General features: G+C 36.0%; 1 pseudogene; it reads left to right on the forward strand.

Annotated features, from left to right (window-relative positions):
* The first annotated feature begins 13,094 nt into the window (after positions 1-13,094).
* Positions 13,095-15,732, forward strand: part of LOC147913338 (nuclear transcription factor Y subunit gamma pseudogene) — a 161,087-nt pseudogene continuing 158,449 nt past the window's right edge.

The raw sequence follows: 15,732 nt of genomic DNA on the forward strand, positions 1-15,732 counted from the left end.
CAAAAGTACTGCTGAGTGCTTCTTTGCAGCAGCTCTCTTCCAGAATTCTCAACTTGTTTCCCCACTCTGAAAATCAACAAGTGCCCCAAAGGGTAAAGAAGCCTGTAGAATGCTATGTCACCTGTCTGTAGTTCCTTCTTTCTGTGTTCTTTGCCCCTTAATGCCTGGCTGCCTTGATAGCCCTTGATGGCTTCAAATGGATGTATATTAATTTTTATCTTGCTTTTCCAGTGTTCTTACTATAAGTATTGATCTCCATCATAGCTAGAAAGGGGTGTCCTCCATTAAACTCCAATTATAACTTGAGAAAAAGCTAGACATCAAAATTTATTATTTAATTTTGAAAATTCAGGAACTGACCTTCAGTGATTTTTTTTTTTTTAGAATTCTTATATATAATATAATATAATCAGTTTTACTGATTCCCTCTCTTTATTGAGTAAATTTCCCAGGCTAATCACAGTGAAGATGCATGAAGTAAGCATAAGAAAAGTGAGACTAAATAAAATCTTGAAAATACATAATTTCTTAAAAATGGAAAAGTAAAATAAAAATGTTTTATCTAAATTTTTTTATCACAAGTGGAAATAATAAAATATTCTGTATTATTTACTATCTATCATAGTTAAATATTTAACCTTATAGTTCAACACTAGCCCTTTACTTTTCCCTGAGAGTCTGAGAGTTGTCTTTTCAGAAATTTGGAAGTAGTCCACATTTTCCTCTTTATTTGTAAAAGCTAATCTAGTCTTCCCCCAAAAAAGAATTTTGAGGCATTTATGCCTCAAAAATATGAAGTAACATGTAGATATGGCATTTGGAGGAATAAGATATTCTTGTTCTTAATTGTGTGCTTATTGATTGTTATTCTATAGTTGACTAAAGTTACTGCCAATAGAGTTGTTTTGCTTCATTTTTTTAAACTAGTTATTGAAAATACGCTATCTACTAACTTATTTCACTAAAGTCCTTTTCAAAGTCAATTCAGAAAACTGACAGAGGACTTGATTAAATTTTTCATATCTAAGTTTATTAACATGATTCTATGATCTGTGCCTAGGTTCAGTTCATTTGTTTGGAGAAAAAGCTCACTGAATCAGTTGTTGACTTTTTTTTACATTTTTCAAATAATTTTGGAGACAACTTCAAATGTAACACTGAGAGAGATTAAATTGGAAGCGTCAGTTGCACTAATGAGCTACATCTGTATAAAATACATCATTCTGATGGCACAAACTAAACATGGTTCTAACCAACAATGTGCTGTTAAAATATACAAATATTTTTATATGCACTAAGAAGACCGATTACAAAGGGACTATCACTTATATTTGTCATTTCAAAAACGGGAATTTTCTTTACCACCTGCCTCTTCAACTGCTGTTTGCTACACTTGTCACGTTATGGGTAAATTATTCACTGATGCTGTTTTGTCCAGACCTCGTACCCATAGTCTGTTCAAGAGCGCACTTTTCTATTGCTTCTATCAGCTCTTGTAAGCCCTACCATCCTCTGCTTGTTCTGTTAGTGTTCCTCTAGCTTCCTAAGCTCTTTCCTGATGTCATATTTTTCTCACAATACTCTCCAAAGAAAAGCATGCCTCCCTTCTGCTGATAACATCTCCAGCACACTCTCTAACGTTAAGTGACTTTATTACCTGAATTCCAGATTTTTCTCGCCCTCGGTTACCTATTTTCAAGCCAGGAAACATCATCACCCACGTTGAAGACTCTTTTAACTTTTAAGTTCACATTCCTAAATCTCTTTCTCATGGTATTTATTTCCAGCTTTTTCAGCCACCCACTGATAAGGAATTATCTTGCTCCCAGGATTACAAAGAACATCCACCTCCTATAATCGATCAAAATCACCTTACCTCCTACTTCCTTGGCTTTCATTTTTATCAACATTTCTCTCATCTTTATTTCATAATTCAATCTTCCCTTCCCTTTTGTTTTACCTGCTTGCCTCTTCTTGGCTCTTGTCGATATCCACCCCATTATAGACCCATGCTCATTTCATTTCCACTGTCTTCTTGCTAACACTCCAGAATCACTCTCCTTTACCTTCCAAAGCGCGTACCCAGACAACACAAGCAAACCCCTGGGTTTGATTCTCTTTCTCTGCTATGATTGAGCTTTGAGAAAGTTCCCCATTTGTGTCAGTTGAGCCCAGTATGAATTCAATCTACCAGCTAGATCCTTTTCATTAATAACGTTTTTGCTTAATTGGGTTTTAGTTGTTTTCCACAAAAATTTTTCAAAGGTCTATTTCAAACATCTTTCACCAACATGTGTCAGTTTCTACTTCTGAGATGAAAAGTTCGGTAGTTATACGAGAGAAGCACATCTATTGTAATTCCAAAACTGATGGGGATAAAGCTTGATTGTTGTTAGCAAAGCCCAAGACAAAGTCTCTCCCCACCTCTCTCTAATGAATTATCCCGTCACAGCCTCAGTAGCACAAGTGTAGTGATCTTTTTAAAATGTGTTTATTCATCTAGCTCAACCTAGGCATCACATACATTTGTTAATTTATTTTAACATTTTAAACACATCTGGTAATATTTTACGTAGCTGTGTGTTTTGTTTCAATACTTCATTCCCTTGTCACAGACCTCAGTTTCACTCCCTTGTACCTAAAACTAGCCATAATTTTGCTCAAAAACAAGTGTTCTCCCTTTGATATTTCCTAGATAGTTGGCAATTTTACACAGAAATTAAAGGTTTATGTCATCTTGAACATAGAGAGTGGTAGAAGTGGTTTGTGTACGGTATAAACTGAGGCTTTCTTACTAAAACAGAGATCTAGGATTCTTGAACAGTCAAGAATCTATGTCAACCATAGCACAATTATTCTTACTGATAAAATCAACAGATTAAATATAAGCTGCCTAAAACTTCTCTTCTCTCCACTGCTGCTTTTTAGAAGAAAATAAAGAACTCAAACACATGAAGAGGATTGCTACCTTAGGAACTAATTGGTATTAAAAGACATGGTCAATATTCAGCTACACTTTTCTTTATTGTGGGAAAAACACATAACATAAAATTTATCATCTTATCTATTTTTAACTATATGTACATTATTGTGCAAGAGATCTCTAGGATTTTTACATCTTACAAACTGAAACTTCATATTTGAGGAACATCTTTATTATTTTCCACAGCAGCTGCACCCCGTTCTACAATCCCACCAAAAGTGCTCGAAAGTTCCAAATTCTCCACAGTCTCGTCACTCGTCACTTTCTGATTTTTTGATTGTGGTCAGCCTAATGCATGTGAGGTGATATCTCACTGTGATTTTGATCACTTATGATTAGTGATGTTGAGCATATTTTCAATGTTTTTCAATGCTTATTGGCCATTATATACCTTCTTTGGAGAAATGTTTATTCAAGTACTTTACTCATTTTTTAATATGGGTTATTCAGTTCTTTGTTGTTTAATTGTAGTTCTTTGTATATTCTGGATATTACTTCTTGTCAGATATATGGTTTCTCTTTGCATTTATTTTGTATTCTTTAATTTGTCTCAGCAATGTGTTTTACTTTGCAGTGTACAAGGCTTTTGCTTCCTTGGTTAAGTTTATTTCCAAGCACTTTATTCTTTTTGATGCAATTTTACAAGGGGTTGTTTTCTTAATTTCTTTTTTGAATTATTTGTTGTTAGCACATAGAAATGCAGCTGATTTTTGTATGTTGATTCTGTATCCTGAAATCTTGCTAAATTAGTTTATTAGTTCTAATAGTGTTTTTGTGGACTCTTTAGGGTTTTCTATGTATAAAATCATGTCATCTGTGAACAGAAATAATTTTACTTTTTCCTTTCTAATTTGGATGCCTTTAATTTCTTTTTCTTGCCAAATTGTTCTGGCTAGGACTTCCAGTACTATGTCGATTAGAAGTGGAAAAAGCAGGCAATCTTATTGCAATTTTCAACTCAATATGTTGTACTCCTTAAACTTATACAATGTTATATATCAAATATATCCCAATAAAAAATTTTTTTTGAAAGACAAGATGTAGCCAAACAGGTACACGCTGGTGTCTATCGCCAGATCACCCAACACCATGCAATCTGAGTACCATGGGGGGCTGGGCAGGATCCAGGATTGGGAGATGCGGCTCTTCAGCCTCTCTGTGGGTTCTTCTAGCCACTGCCCCACAGAAGCCAGGAATAGCTGCCCAGTGGAGACGTCCTGACCCTCCCCACTGTGTTCCCAAACCTACATCCAGGGCATCTGCAGGAGACTCAGGAGGGAGCTGAGGGAAGGGGAGGCAAAGTGGGAGAAGGGAAGCCCAGCTCAGCAGCCTCTAGGGAAAAAAAGGAGGAAGAATGAAAAAGGCAGATATCTTTTCCTTGTTCCTGATCTTAGTTGAAAAGCTTTCAGGTTTTCAATGTTGGGTATGATGTTAACTGTGGGTTTTTCATGTTATGGCCTTTACAATGTTAGGGTAATTTCCTTCTATTCCTAGTTTGTTGAGAGTTTTATGTTTATCGTGGGTATTACATAAAGCATTTTACGGTTATCACAATCTATTTTAAACTGATAACTTCAATTGCAAACAAAAATTCTACTCTTTTACTTCTCCTTCCCCACTTATGTTATCAATATTACAAATTTATACCTTTTTATATTTTGTACCAATTAACATAGTTTTATGTTAATGTTCATCCAAGCTGTGCTGGCTTGGAGGAGGGGCTAACACAGGTGAAATGAAATGGCTTTCTTTTTTTACTCATTTCAATGCAGCTGTTCTTAGCTTTTGCTTGCCTGGGGTACTGCAACGTCTAAATTTCTAGTTTCTGGAGTTCTCATCAAGGCTTTTTTGATTGTATAGTGTTGTTACATGAGTGTCTCTGGCGGGGAATGAGGTCCAGGGCTTCCTTTTCCACCATCTTTCTGGCGTCACTCCTACAAGTCCACTTATAACACACTTTCTTTCTTATTAAAAGTTAGAGAATGAGGTTTTTTTATATTTTACAGCATAAAGTATGTGATGCTGCCGTGTCAAAGTTACTGAAAATATCGCACATTTAAAACCACAAAGGTGGGGCCGGCGCCGTGGAGTAGCGGTTAAGTGCACGCGCTCCGCTGCTGACAGCCTGGGTTCGGATCCCGGCCACGCACCGATGCACCACTTGTGAAGCCATGCTGTGGTGGTGTCCCACATAAAGTGGAGGAAGATTGGCACGGATGTTAGCTCAGGACCAGTCTTCCTCAGCAAAAAGAGGAGGAGTGGCATGGATGTTAGCTCAGGGCTGATCTTCCTCACACACACACACACACACAAAAAAAAAAAACCCATAAAGGTTTGTTTCTCATTTTACGACATGTTCATTGTATGTTGGTTGATGAAAGCAGGGAGAGTGAAGAGATGAGCTCTATTTCACCTAACCATTTAGGGACCTGGACTGACAGAAGTTTGACCAATTGTAATGTTGACAATAAAACATGTAGTCTCTGTGGTCACCAGAAAATGAAAGAAGATTACCCAGCAAGCTCAAATACACCAGAATATCAGAAAAGAGTACCCAGCGAACTCAACAGCCCCCAGTTGGAAGTAACACATATTATTTTGCTCACAGCCCAAGGCCAGGAACCAACAGCCTTAATCTACCTCTATGTGACTCTAAGAAACATGTGTCAATATATTTAAATTTACATATTTAAATTTAAAATATTGATAATTAATAAGCTAAGAATTTTAACTCGGGAAAACAACAGACCAATACAACTTTTCCACTCCCTGGAAAAAAAAAAGAAGAAAAGAAATTAATGAAAAATAAAAAGGCATTAATAGAGATTACAACAAAATTAAGAGTTGGCTCTCTATAGAGACTAAACAAATAGACACACCTATTTCAAGTCTGATCAAGATGAATAAAGGAGTAAAGAAACAGATAATATTAGAAATATAGGCCACAGTTAAAAACAGAGACAATTTTAAAAGTCATAAGCTATACTAAAACAGACTTTAATCCATCCAATAATTTAAAAATTTAGATGTGTCAAAGAAACAAAGCTCATATTCTCTATAAATCAGAATCAAAATGAAGTACTCTTACTCTAAAAAATTTGACAGCTTCTGGAGGAAATTTCTATGTCTCTAATCAGAGTCAATATTTTGAATGGGCAAAGAAATGAATCAATAATAAAAACAACACATTGATGATGACATTTTCAATATATACAAATAATAAATGCATATATTTTATTCACATTGTTTCTTAAATGATGTATGTTTTTGGATTCCAAAATATTTTCTCTAGCCTAGAAGGAAGAAGATTGTATTGCAATAGTCTGCCACTTCCAGGCATGATGAATAAACAGGATCTAGAATAACCCTTGTACTGCTAACAACCAGAAAATTTGACAAAATATACTTTAACAAGTGATTTTAATACAGTAGGCAACAGGCAACATAGGATTGTAATCCATGAGAAAAGAGAAATAAATAAGGTGAGAACTATGATTGATGGCCTTAAATTTCTTCCCGGAGGCAATTTCTGGACTGTGGTGCAGAGATAAAACTCAAGCAGAGTCCAGTAGTCTCACCAAGTTAAGAAGACACACATCAGAGTTGAGAACACTAAGACAACTAAGAATATGCAGGAAAGAGTAATGGAGAAAAAGGGCTAAACAAAGAAAGAGCTCCAGAAATCAGCATAGATTTCTCTTCAGTCTTTGAATACCAATCTGCACATGCATAGGGTGAACACCCATGACATGGGACAAAAACAACTTCTGGAGGAAAGAACAATTATAGGGGAGTTATAAATTGAATAACTCCTGGAACTCACACAAGACTAGGAAACGTTCATGTTTCCACTAGATAGAATGGAGAAAACTTGATAAATAAATACATAAGATGTTCACTAGTAACGTGTTAGTAGTGTGGCTAAATTAGCCTGAGAGTACAGGTTACTCTGGACTCACCTCTTAAAGAGCTTAACAATAAGCCTTGAAAGGATCAAACTTATATTCATGTAACTTAACTGCCTGACAAAACAAAATCCAATGCTCTTTAAAAGAAAATAAGCAAAATAAGTGCTCAGTAACAGTAAAATTGGAATGTCTGGCATCTATTCAAAAATCTCTAGACTGGCAAAGAAGCAGTAAATCTGACTCATAGCCAGGGGAAAAAACAGTCAATACAAATGGTCCCAGAAGTGACAGAGATGAGCAAATGACAGAAAAACACTATTATAAATATATAAGACACAGATTTTATATCCTTCACAAAAATTAACTCAAAATGGATCACGGACCTAAACATAAAATGAAAAACTATGAAATTCCTAGAAAGTAGCATAGGAGAAAATCTAGATGACCTTGAGTTTAGTGATGACTTTTTAGATACAACATTAAAGGCACAATCTATAAAAGAAAAAATTGATAAGCTGAATTGCATTAAAAAAAATTTCTGCTCTGCAAAAGACGCTGTCAAGAAAATGAAAAGACAAGCCACAGGCTAGGAGAAAATATTTGCAAAAGACATATCTGATAAAGGACTGTTATCTAAAATATATTAAGAACTATTAAAACTCAACAATAAACAAACAATCTTATTAAAAAATGAGCCAAAGACCTTAACAGATACCTCACCAAAGGAGATATACAGATGGCAAACAGGCATATGAAAAGATGCTCCACATCATATGTCATTAGGGAAATGCAAATGAAAACAACAATGAGATATCACTATATGCCTATTAGAATGCCAAAATCCAGAATACTGACAATAATCAATGCTGGAAAGGATATGGAACAACAGAAATTCTTTATTGCTGTTGGGAATGCAATATGGTACAGACACTTTGGAAGACAGTTTCTTGCAAAACTAAACATTCTCTTCCCATACAATCCAGCAATTGTACTCATTGGTATGTACCCAAAGGAACTCATCACTTATGTCACGAAAACACCTACACATGTATATTTATAGCATCTCTATTCATAATTGCTAAAACTTAGAAGCAACTAAGATATTCTTCAGTAGGTAAATGGATAAATAAACTGTGGTACATTCAGGCAATAGAATATTATTCAGCACTAAAAAGAAATGAACTATCAAGCCATGAAAAGACATGGAGGAAACTTAACTACATGTTACTATGTGAAAGAAGCCAATCTGAAAATTCTAGATACTGTATGATTTCAACTATATGACATTCTGGAAAAGGCAAAACTATGGAGACAATAAAAAGCTCAGTGGTTGTCAGGGATTCGGGGGAGGGAAGGATGAATAGGTGAAGCCCACAGAGGATTTTTTAGGGCAGTAAAACTACTATAATGGTGGATAAGTGTTGTTACAAATTTGTGCAAACCCATAGAATGTACAATACCAAGAGTGAACCCTAATGTAAACTATGGACTTTGGATGATAATGATGTACTAATGTAGGTTCATCAATTTTAACAAACATACCACTCTGGAAAGGATGTTGATAATGGGGGAAACTATGCACGTGTGGAGGCAGGGGTATATGGGAAATCTCTGTGACTTGCTCTCAATTTTGCTGTGAACCTAAAACTGCTCTAAAAAATAAAGGTTATTTTTAAAAGTCCATATGATTAAATATTATACAGTAATTAAAATGATTTCATTACAGTCATGTAAATTAACATGGATGAGTCTTAGAATATAATGTCAAACGAAAAACAGTTGCAGAAGAGTAGGGTATGACACCACTTCCATAAAGTAAACTCAAATAAAATGCATATTGGTTTATTTAAAGATATATCCATGTGAGGGAAACCATAAAGTAAAGCAAAATGAGGAAGGACACAAAATTTAACTTAAGCATTATCTTTGGGGATAAATGAGGGGATTGGCTTGTCAGGGGCTAAAGAGAGCGTTAGCTGTATGGATAAGGCTCAATGGTAGTTTCACAAGTGCTAATTTCATGGTTTTGTTTCAGTGTGTGTTATACTAATTTGTAGAAATGAATATGCTATATCCATTAGATATGTAAAATTATATGTCCATTACATTGTAAAAAATATTTTAGAAAGCCAAAATACGAAACCAAATAAAGAAAAGATTAAAGTGTAGACGCTTGAGATAGCCTTTCAAAGGCAAATGAGTCTTCATTTATTTTCTAAAAGAACACACAATAATCTTACAGTTGTGTAGTACAGTAGAGCATAGTTAAATTTAATGTCAGTTGGGAACTTATTTCAAATTGTTTAATCAACTAAGCAAACTCCTTGATTTAACTACTGACTTCTCAATAGCTCATAGTGAGACCTTTCAGAGTATACCAGCTGTAAAATATTCAGCTTCTCAAAAAATTTCTTGTTTTGGTGCAAGGCTTTTGTCTACACTTCACTTTTAATCATAGTTGAGGTGAAGTGGGGGAGCACACCGTATTTAATTTTTATTTTACCCGTCTTGACCAAAGGAAGACATATTCTCTTGTTTTACAATCCTCTTTGGGTGATTTTTCAACACTGACGTTCTTCAGAATTAAATCTGTAGGAGGTAAATAATTTCATTCTACTTTGACGCTCCTTTCAGCTCTTTCCAAGAATATGTTATGTGATACTTGTCCAGACTCTTAGTGAGACAAGCCTCTTTGCATTTTATTAACGATATAGCTTAAACAGCGTCTTATCAGCATTACAGATACTTATATGCTAGTGTGCTTCCAGTCCACGATTATAAGTCCAGTCCATGATTATATACATTTTAGGATTTTTATTTTTAATGACTCATCACATCATAGTTAGATTTTAAATTATCTAGAATATATTGTAACATTCTTTCTAACGCATGTGTAGCATTTATTTCCAATGAGACTACACATCCATTTTTCCTGACCAGAATAAAATCAAGAATGCATTGTTCTATAAAACCATAGTTCTGTGAGTGAAATTTATCTAGTAATTTTTAATAGAGTATTGATCGTGCTAATCTTAACTGGCTCTAAAATGTTAGCCAAATATCTAATTTCCAAAATTAACTGGGTCCTTTTGCATGTTGGGAAAGTTATAGTCACAAACTGGGCAAACACAGCTATTCCATGCAGGCTGTGTTCCATTTCATTACAAAAAACCATGGGAAAATTCTGGTATCCTAGAAATTTCACATTTAGAGCTTTGAAGTATAAGAGCAAAAACGATTTACAAATATTTACATGTTCTACATTCTCCCTTAAGGAAACAGATTCTGACGGAGATTTCACGCAGGAACTTTCCTGGGGAGTGGACTCAGTGACAACTAGAAGGCAAGTGAGGAAAACAGGAGCTCTGTGTGGCCCACCAAAGGATATATTGATGTGGACAATACTCAAACGTTTTCAGGGCTTATTGTTCAACTTCTGGAATGCATGTATCTTCACAAGGCCTCCAACATATTTTCCACTTCTTGCTGACCCAGAATTAATGGAATGTCATTGATAAACTGGACTAATGTGATATTGTACAGAATATCTAGTTGGACCAGGTCCTTTCAGACTATAATTATGAAAAAGAGCAGGACAATAAACATAGTTCTGAGAAAGACTATAAATGTATAATGTTGTCATAGTATGCAAAACTCTTCAAATACTCCTTCCTGATAGGAATGGAAAAAACTCTGCCGGGTTCTTGGTCGCATACCATACACTCGAGGCTTTGTTAGCCGGTCTGGCAAAGACACCACAGCTGCCAACACAAGTACAAATGGGCTACTATTTGGTTAAGTTTGCATTAGTCCACTGTCATCACCCAGAATCCAGGATCCAGACTGGTGAATTTAGTGGGGATGTTAAAGAGAACCATCATCCCTACACCATTTAGATCATTAAAGGGAAGAACACTAATGCCTGCCATTCTGCCTGGGATGCAATACTGTTTTCAATCTACTAGTTTGGCCAGACTTACTATACAACTACAGTACCTTTTACCCACAGGCCAAAAAACAGTTGTGATGCTCCACCAAGGACACAATATGTCCGTTCCAACTATACCTTTGGATCAAAGAAATGTCCACTTCATGGATGCGTGGGCCCAACAGACCCACTATGAACCAGACTTTATCGGGATTCCATTTACTACCTGATTCCCATATTTCCTGTCTTTAACGAGGGAACTATGACAATGCTTTGATACCCCCAGATCACATCTCATACCCTGTATCCAAAAGTCTTTGAAATGGTTGGATATTCCCCTTTCCCAGCTCTAATTACCCAAATTAATGCTGTATTTCCTTCAAGGATGTATTCGGGGAATCATTTTAGCATGCATTTGCTGTGGTGTTACAGGGTCCTTCCCGAGGGCAATGGTTCTGGGTCTGAGAACTGGTTCAGCTCCGGAACTAAACAATGGATTCTAACTTTTTATTGCAGCAGTGGCCTTCATATTCTTGACCTTGATTTATTTTTCATCCTAGACTTTTTTTTGATGGTGCAGTTTCAGCAACTCTTACGTTGTCTGTCCATCTTTCTTGCTCCCAGGAACACCATGATCTGATATTTGTCTCTAGTGCTTTCTGCAGATCAAGTCTCCTGAACTGTGACCTTGACATTCATATGATATTTGTGTCCATCTCACTATTTATGGTTAAGTATCACCGCCTAGACTTTATTGTTTTGAGATTCTATCCTCCACTGTTCTGTAATAACATCTCTTATCATCAGATCTGGTCTAAAAAGAATAGCCCCAGTGAGCTTCTTAACAATCCTGGTACCACTCTCACTAGCATGCAATTTAAAACTTTAGTAATTGTAGGTTTTTCTAGGCCTTCATATGGGACATAGTTGACTGATAGATTTTCTAGTCTTAGGTAGTATGTCCACTCTAGTCTGTCTATTTCTCTAAGATTTTGACATCTTATTTTATCACCCACCATGGTACGCCTTAAATTTCTACTTCATTAAGTGTGTGCCATAGATTTTTCCAAGCTTCCAAGAGCTATCCTAGCAACATGTTATTACTTTCTCTTGAAATCCTTCTCAAGGTATTAAATGCTGTATTCCCATTGAGTGTTTTCATATCAAGAAACTCTTCCTTATCCAACTTTATATTGAATCCCACTTGACCTAGCATCTTCATGTTCCAATACCATACATTAGTCTCCTAATTCCTGCTGATACATGTTAGCTAGGTCCTACGACTCTTTCAGTGTGCAGTTCCTTTCTTCCCTTAGCCAATCCAGCACTTCCTCAGCCAGGTTATGCTGTGACTTGACCTTAATTATCATTATGGCCACCAGGAGAGAAGTTAGGAGTAGGATCTCGGGGTGAACGGCACGATGTTTTACAAGGCAGAGGCTTCTGCATTGTTCTCTAGCAATGGGGGAGTGTTAGCCTTTAATATGACAAAAAAAAAAAAGGTGCCACTTCTGCAGGTCCAGCAGTCTGAAGTTTCAAGGATCTCAAGTGCATTGACCTAGGCAGCCCAATCCCAAATTTCAGCTTCTTACTCTGTCTAAATTAAGGCCATGACCTTGTTATAACGGACTTGCTGGGGTTGAGAGTGAAATCTTTTCTGGAGATCAGCTACCTTTAAAATCAAGCCCTGGGCCTGATCCTCAGCTTTTTCTGTTCTCTGACTGCAAAAGATCAGACTCTCTTTATATACTGCCAAAAGGCCTTCTGATTTTCACACTTTGCCTTAAATTGGTGATTAATCATACTCGGCTTTTCACTGTCTTTCTCCAATGCATTGATTTTACCCAGAAACAGTGAGCTGGTTCCTTAATCCTCAGAATTATTTCTTCCCCCATACTTCACAAGTAAATGAGAGCAAATGCATTCCATTCAGTTAACAATTAGTGAAAAGGTTGACAATTGCACACTAAAGCAAGCCAGACGAAGACCAGAGATCAGGTGTTTTTTGCCATCTAACTGGTGGATGATCCGTTTTACCAAACCTCGTTTTATGCCTGCTCCGTAGGACAACTTCCGATACCAACTATCTTAAATAAGTTTCTCTGGAAAGAGATTCTAAGATGAGAATTGTCTGCAAGAATTTAATTGGGAAGTGCATTTGGGAACAGCACACGTAAGAAAGCAATGCTAGCAGGACTGGGCAAAGGGAAAATTTGAACCATGCTATAGTTATAACAGAACCTCAGGAGATTATACGGGAAAATTTGAATGTGGTATGGCCCTTCAAATTAGGCAAGATCTTTGTACCTACTGCATCGACCAGTCATTAGATGTGCACTGTCCTGGGGAAAAAGGCATGAACTTGGATGAAGCAGTCTTTTTTGGCGAAGGGCGATTCCTGATGACAGAAGGTATCTGTCAGCCACATCATCCACTTGGAAGATGAGTGCCTCACATCACAGCATCTACTTGACATACCAGCATGGAAATTAGAGAAACAAATTTTCTTTTTGTCTTTGGGTATGAACAAACAAAAGATATTAATAGTAACTAGTTAGGACTCATCATATTCCCTAGGATCAATCTTAATCAGTTTATGTTGACAAATCCTTGCTTCCTTAAAGCCATTGGATGGCACACAAGAGCAAAGGAGAAATGATAGAAAGAGTAAAATTTGATTAACATGCTCCTTCACTCTACAGTCTAAACCAAATACCTATGCCAGAGAGTTCACCCATGAATACTGGTCATTTACTTTAATACATTGAAGACTTCAGTTTTATTACTTGCTGGAACTTTTTTTTTGACAAAGTTGACTCCTAGCATGATTATCCTATCTTTATGCTGTAAGGTTATTAATACCTTAATAACCAGAATAATATAATAATAACTGGATAATATAATATATATTACAATATAATAACCATATAATATAATATATAATAATTAAAATAATAATAATAACTGGAATTAATACCTTAATAACCACAAATGGCCAATAAACCCTTTTGGCTTAGTGATTACCAGTACAACGACAAAATATTCAAGAAGACCAGTGTACCTAGAACAGTGCATTTGGGAGGAAATAGTGGAAAATGAGGTAAGAAGTAATGGAAGTCTGCAAATCATGAAAACAAAACAGAAGTTCAAATTTGCCTGAATCAGCAAATGTCCTTTGGGAAAAGTGGCTTCTTTGCTAACCCATACCTCTGAGTTTTGATTTTCCTTTCAATTTCATAATTCCATTCAATCTTGTCAGGTCTTTATTTCTTCAAAAGAGACATTTAAAATTTATTTTATCCAAAGATTTTAATTGTTTTTAGCAGAGCATTTGGTCTAAATAACATATTTGGCCATTTGTGAAATAGAAGTCAAAACAGTTCATTTTTCAAAATCGCACCTTGTCATTCCACTGTTCCAGCTGATATATGTAGTGAACGTGTGGTCAACTCTATAAGGTGTGACAAACTTCTTTTGTAAATTGAGTGCATATGGGGATTCCAAACATTTTTCTGACAGTGACCGTGTTAGCCTTTGCTCCTGGACAAACAAAACGCCATCCTGAACACTTTCGTGTAGTTATAAAAACAGAGTAATATGAACAACATTTCTTCCGCTGGATGAAACCAAGGTGTGTATTTATAAAAAATGCAGTTACAGTGGAAATTGATCGTCATTTCTTCTCTTTACAAAATAACCTACATTATGGGCTTGACAAATTGGGCTGGATCAACAATTCTATTAAGCCATGTTGGAAAATTGGAAGCACACTAGTTACATTTTCCTATTTCTATCATCTCCTCTTTGCTCTTATATGCCATGCAAGGGCTTCTACAAATGAAGAAGAGGGGAATATCCTTAGGTGACCTCACACAGTCTTTCAGACAGCCATAAAAGTAATTTGGCACAAAAGAGTTCCTTTCAGGCTCTGAGAAACTCTCTGTGCACGGGGCCTGATCTGTCAGGAAAAAGATAGCTTTTTCTTTTTTTATGAATAAGATATTTATTCTGGAGTAACAGTCTTAATTCAGTCTTAAGTAAAAGAGGCTTAACACATGATGCATGTCTCAGGATTTGTCAATGAGAATAGCTCTCCATGCCCAGATGATGTGCATTCTTGAACTTCTAGTTGGCTTGTGACTCTACTTTGGAAGACAAAAGGTATTTTGTGCCATAAGAAGCAAACTAAGGATTTTTAAAGAAGCGTAGTTTTACTCCAGAATCATGATCTTTTGGGGCTAAAAAAAAAAAAAGTGAAATCAAGGCATCTTTTTTATAACATTTTTTTGAAAGAAGGCTAATGGAAGATTGACTGATATAATATATAAGGACAGAAGAGCTAGAAAACACAATATCATCTGTGTCTCTCGAATTTGAGAGAATAAAGGACTCTCCATGTGGCCTTGGAACGCAAGTATCCTGGAAGCTTTGACATGAAAAAATAAAATAAAACAAATAGAAATTTTCTACCAGGATGAGATGAGACAGTATAAAAGGTAAAACATAAATCTGTAATTGTGAAATAGCAGCAGGTGGAATGCGTAAAAAATATAGCAGCTAGATCAGGGACAAATAGAAAAGAAGGCACTATTACTGCATGTACTGCTCAGTACATGTACTGAGTACATGTACACTGTACAAATAGAAACGTGCTTCCTAATTGGTGATGGGGTATTGCAATGGCTCTTTATCAATACTATATTCTTTTTGCAAGAGAAATTAGAAGTTGAATGTTTTCCTCTTCCTCTGGCCACAAAGGATACTGGGGCAACTTGGGAAGGAGTCTTTAATGTACAGTTTGATGGTTACTGAATGATCAGCCTCATAATCCAACCATAGAAGCACAACGAAACAAACTAAGAGTAGATATAAAAATAAGAGTCTCTTGTAAGTTGTCACTGGGGCAATAAACT

This window comes from Ceratotherium simum, chromosome 28 (genome assembly GCF_057802395.1).
Source record: "Ceratotherium simum simum isolate JZ-2026a chromosome 28, ASM5780239v1, whole genome shotgun sequence".
NCBI lineage: Eukaryota > Metazoa > Chordata > Mammalia > Perissodactyla > Rhinocerotidae > Ceratotherium > Ceratotherium simum.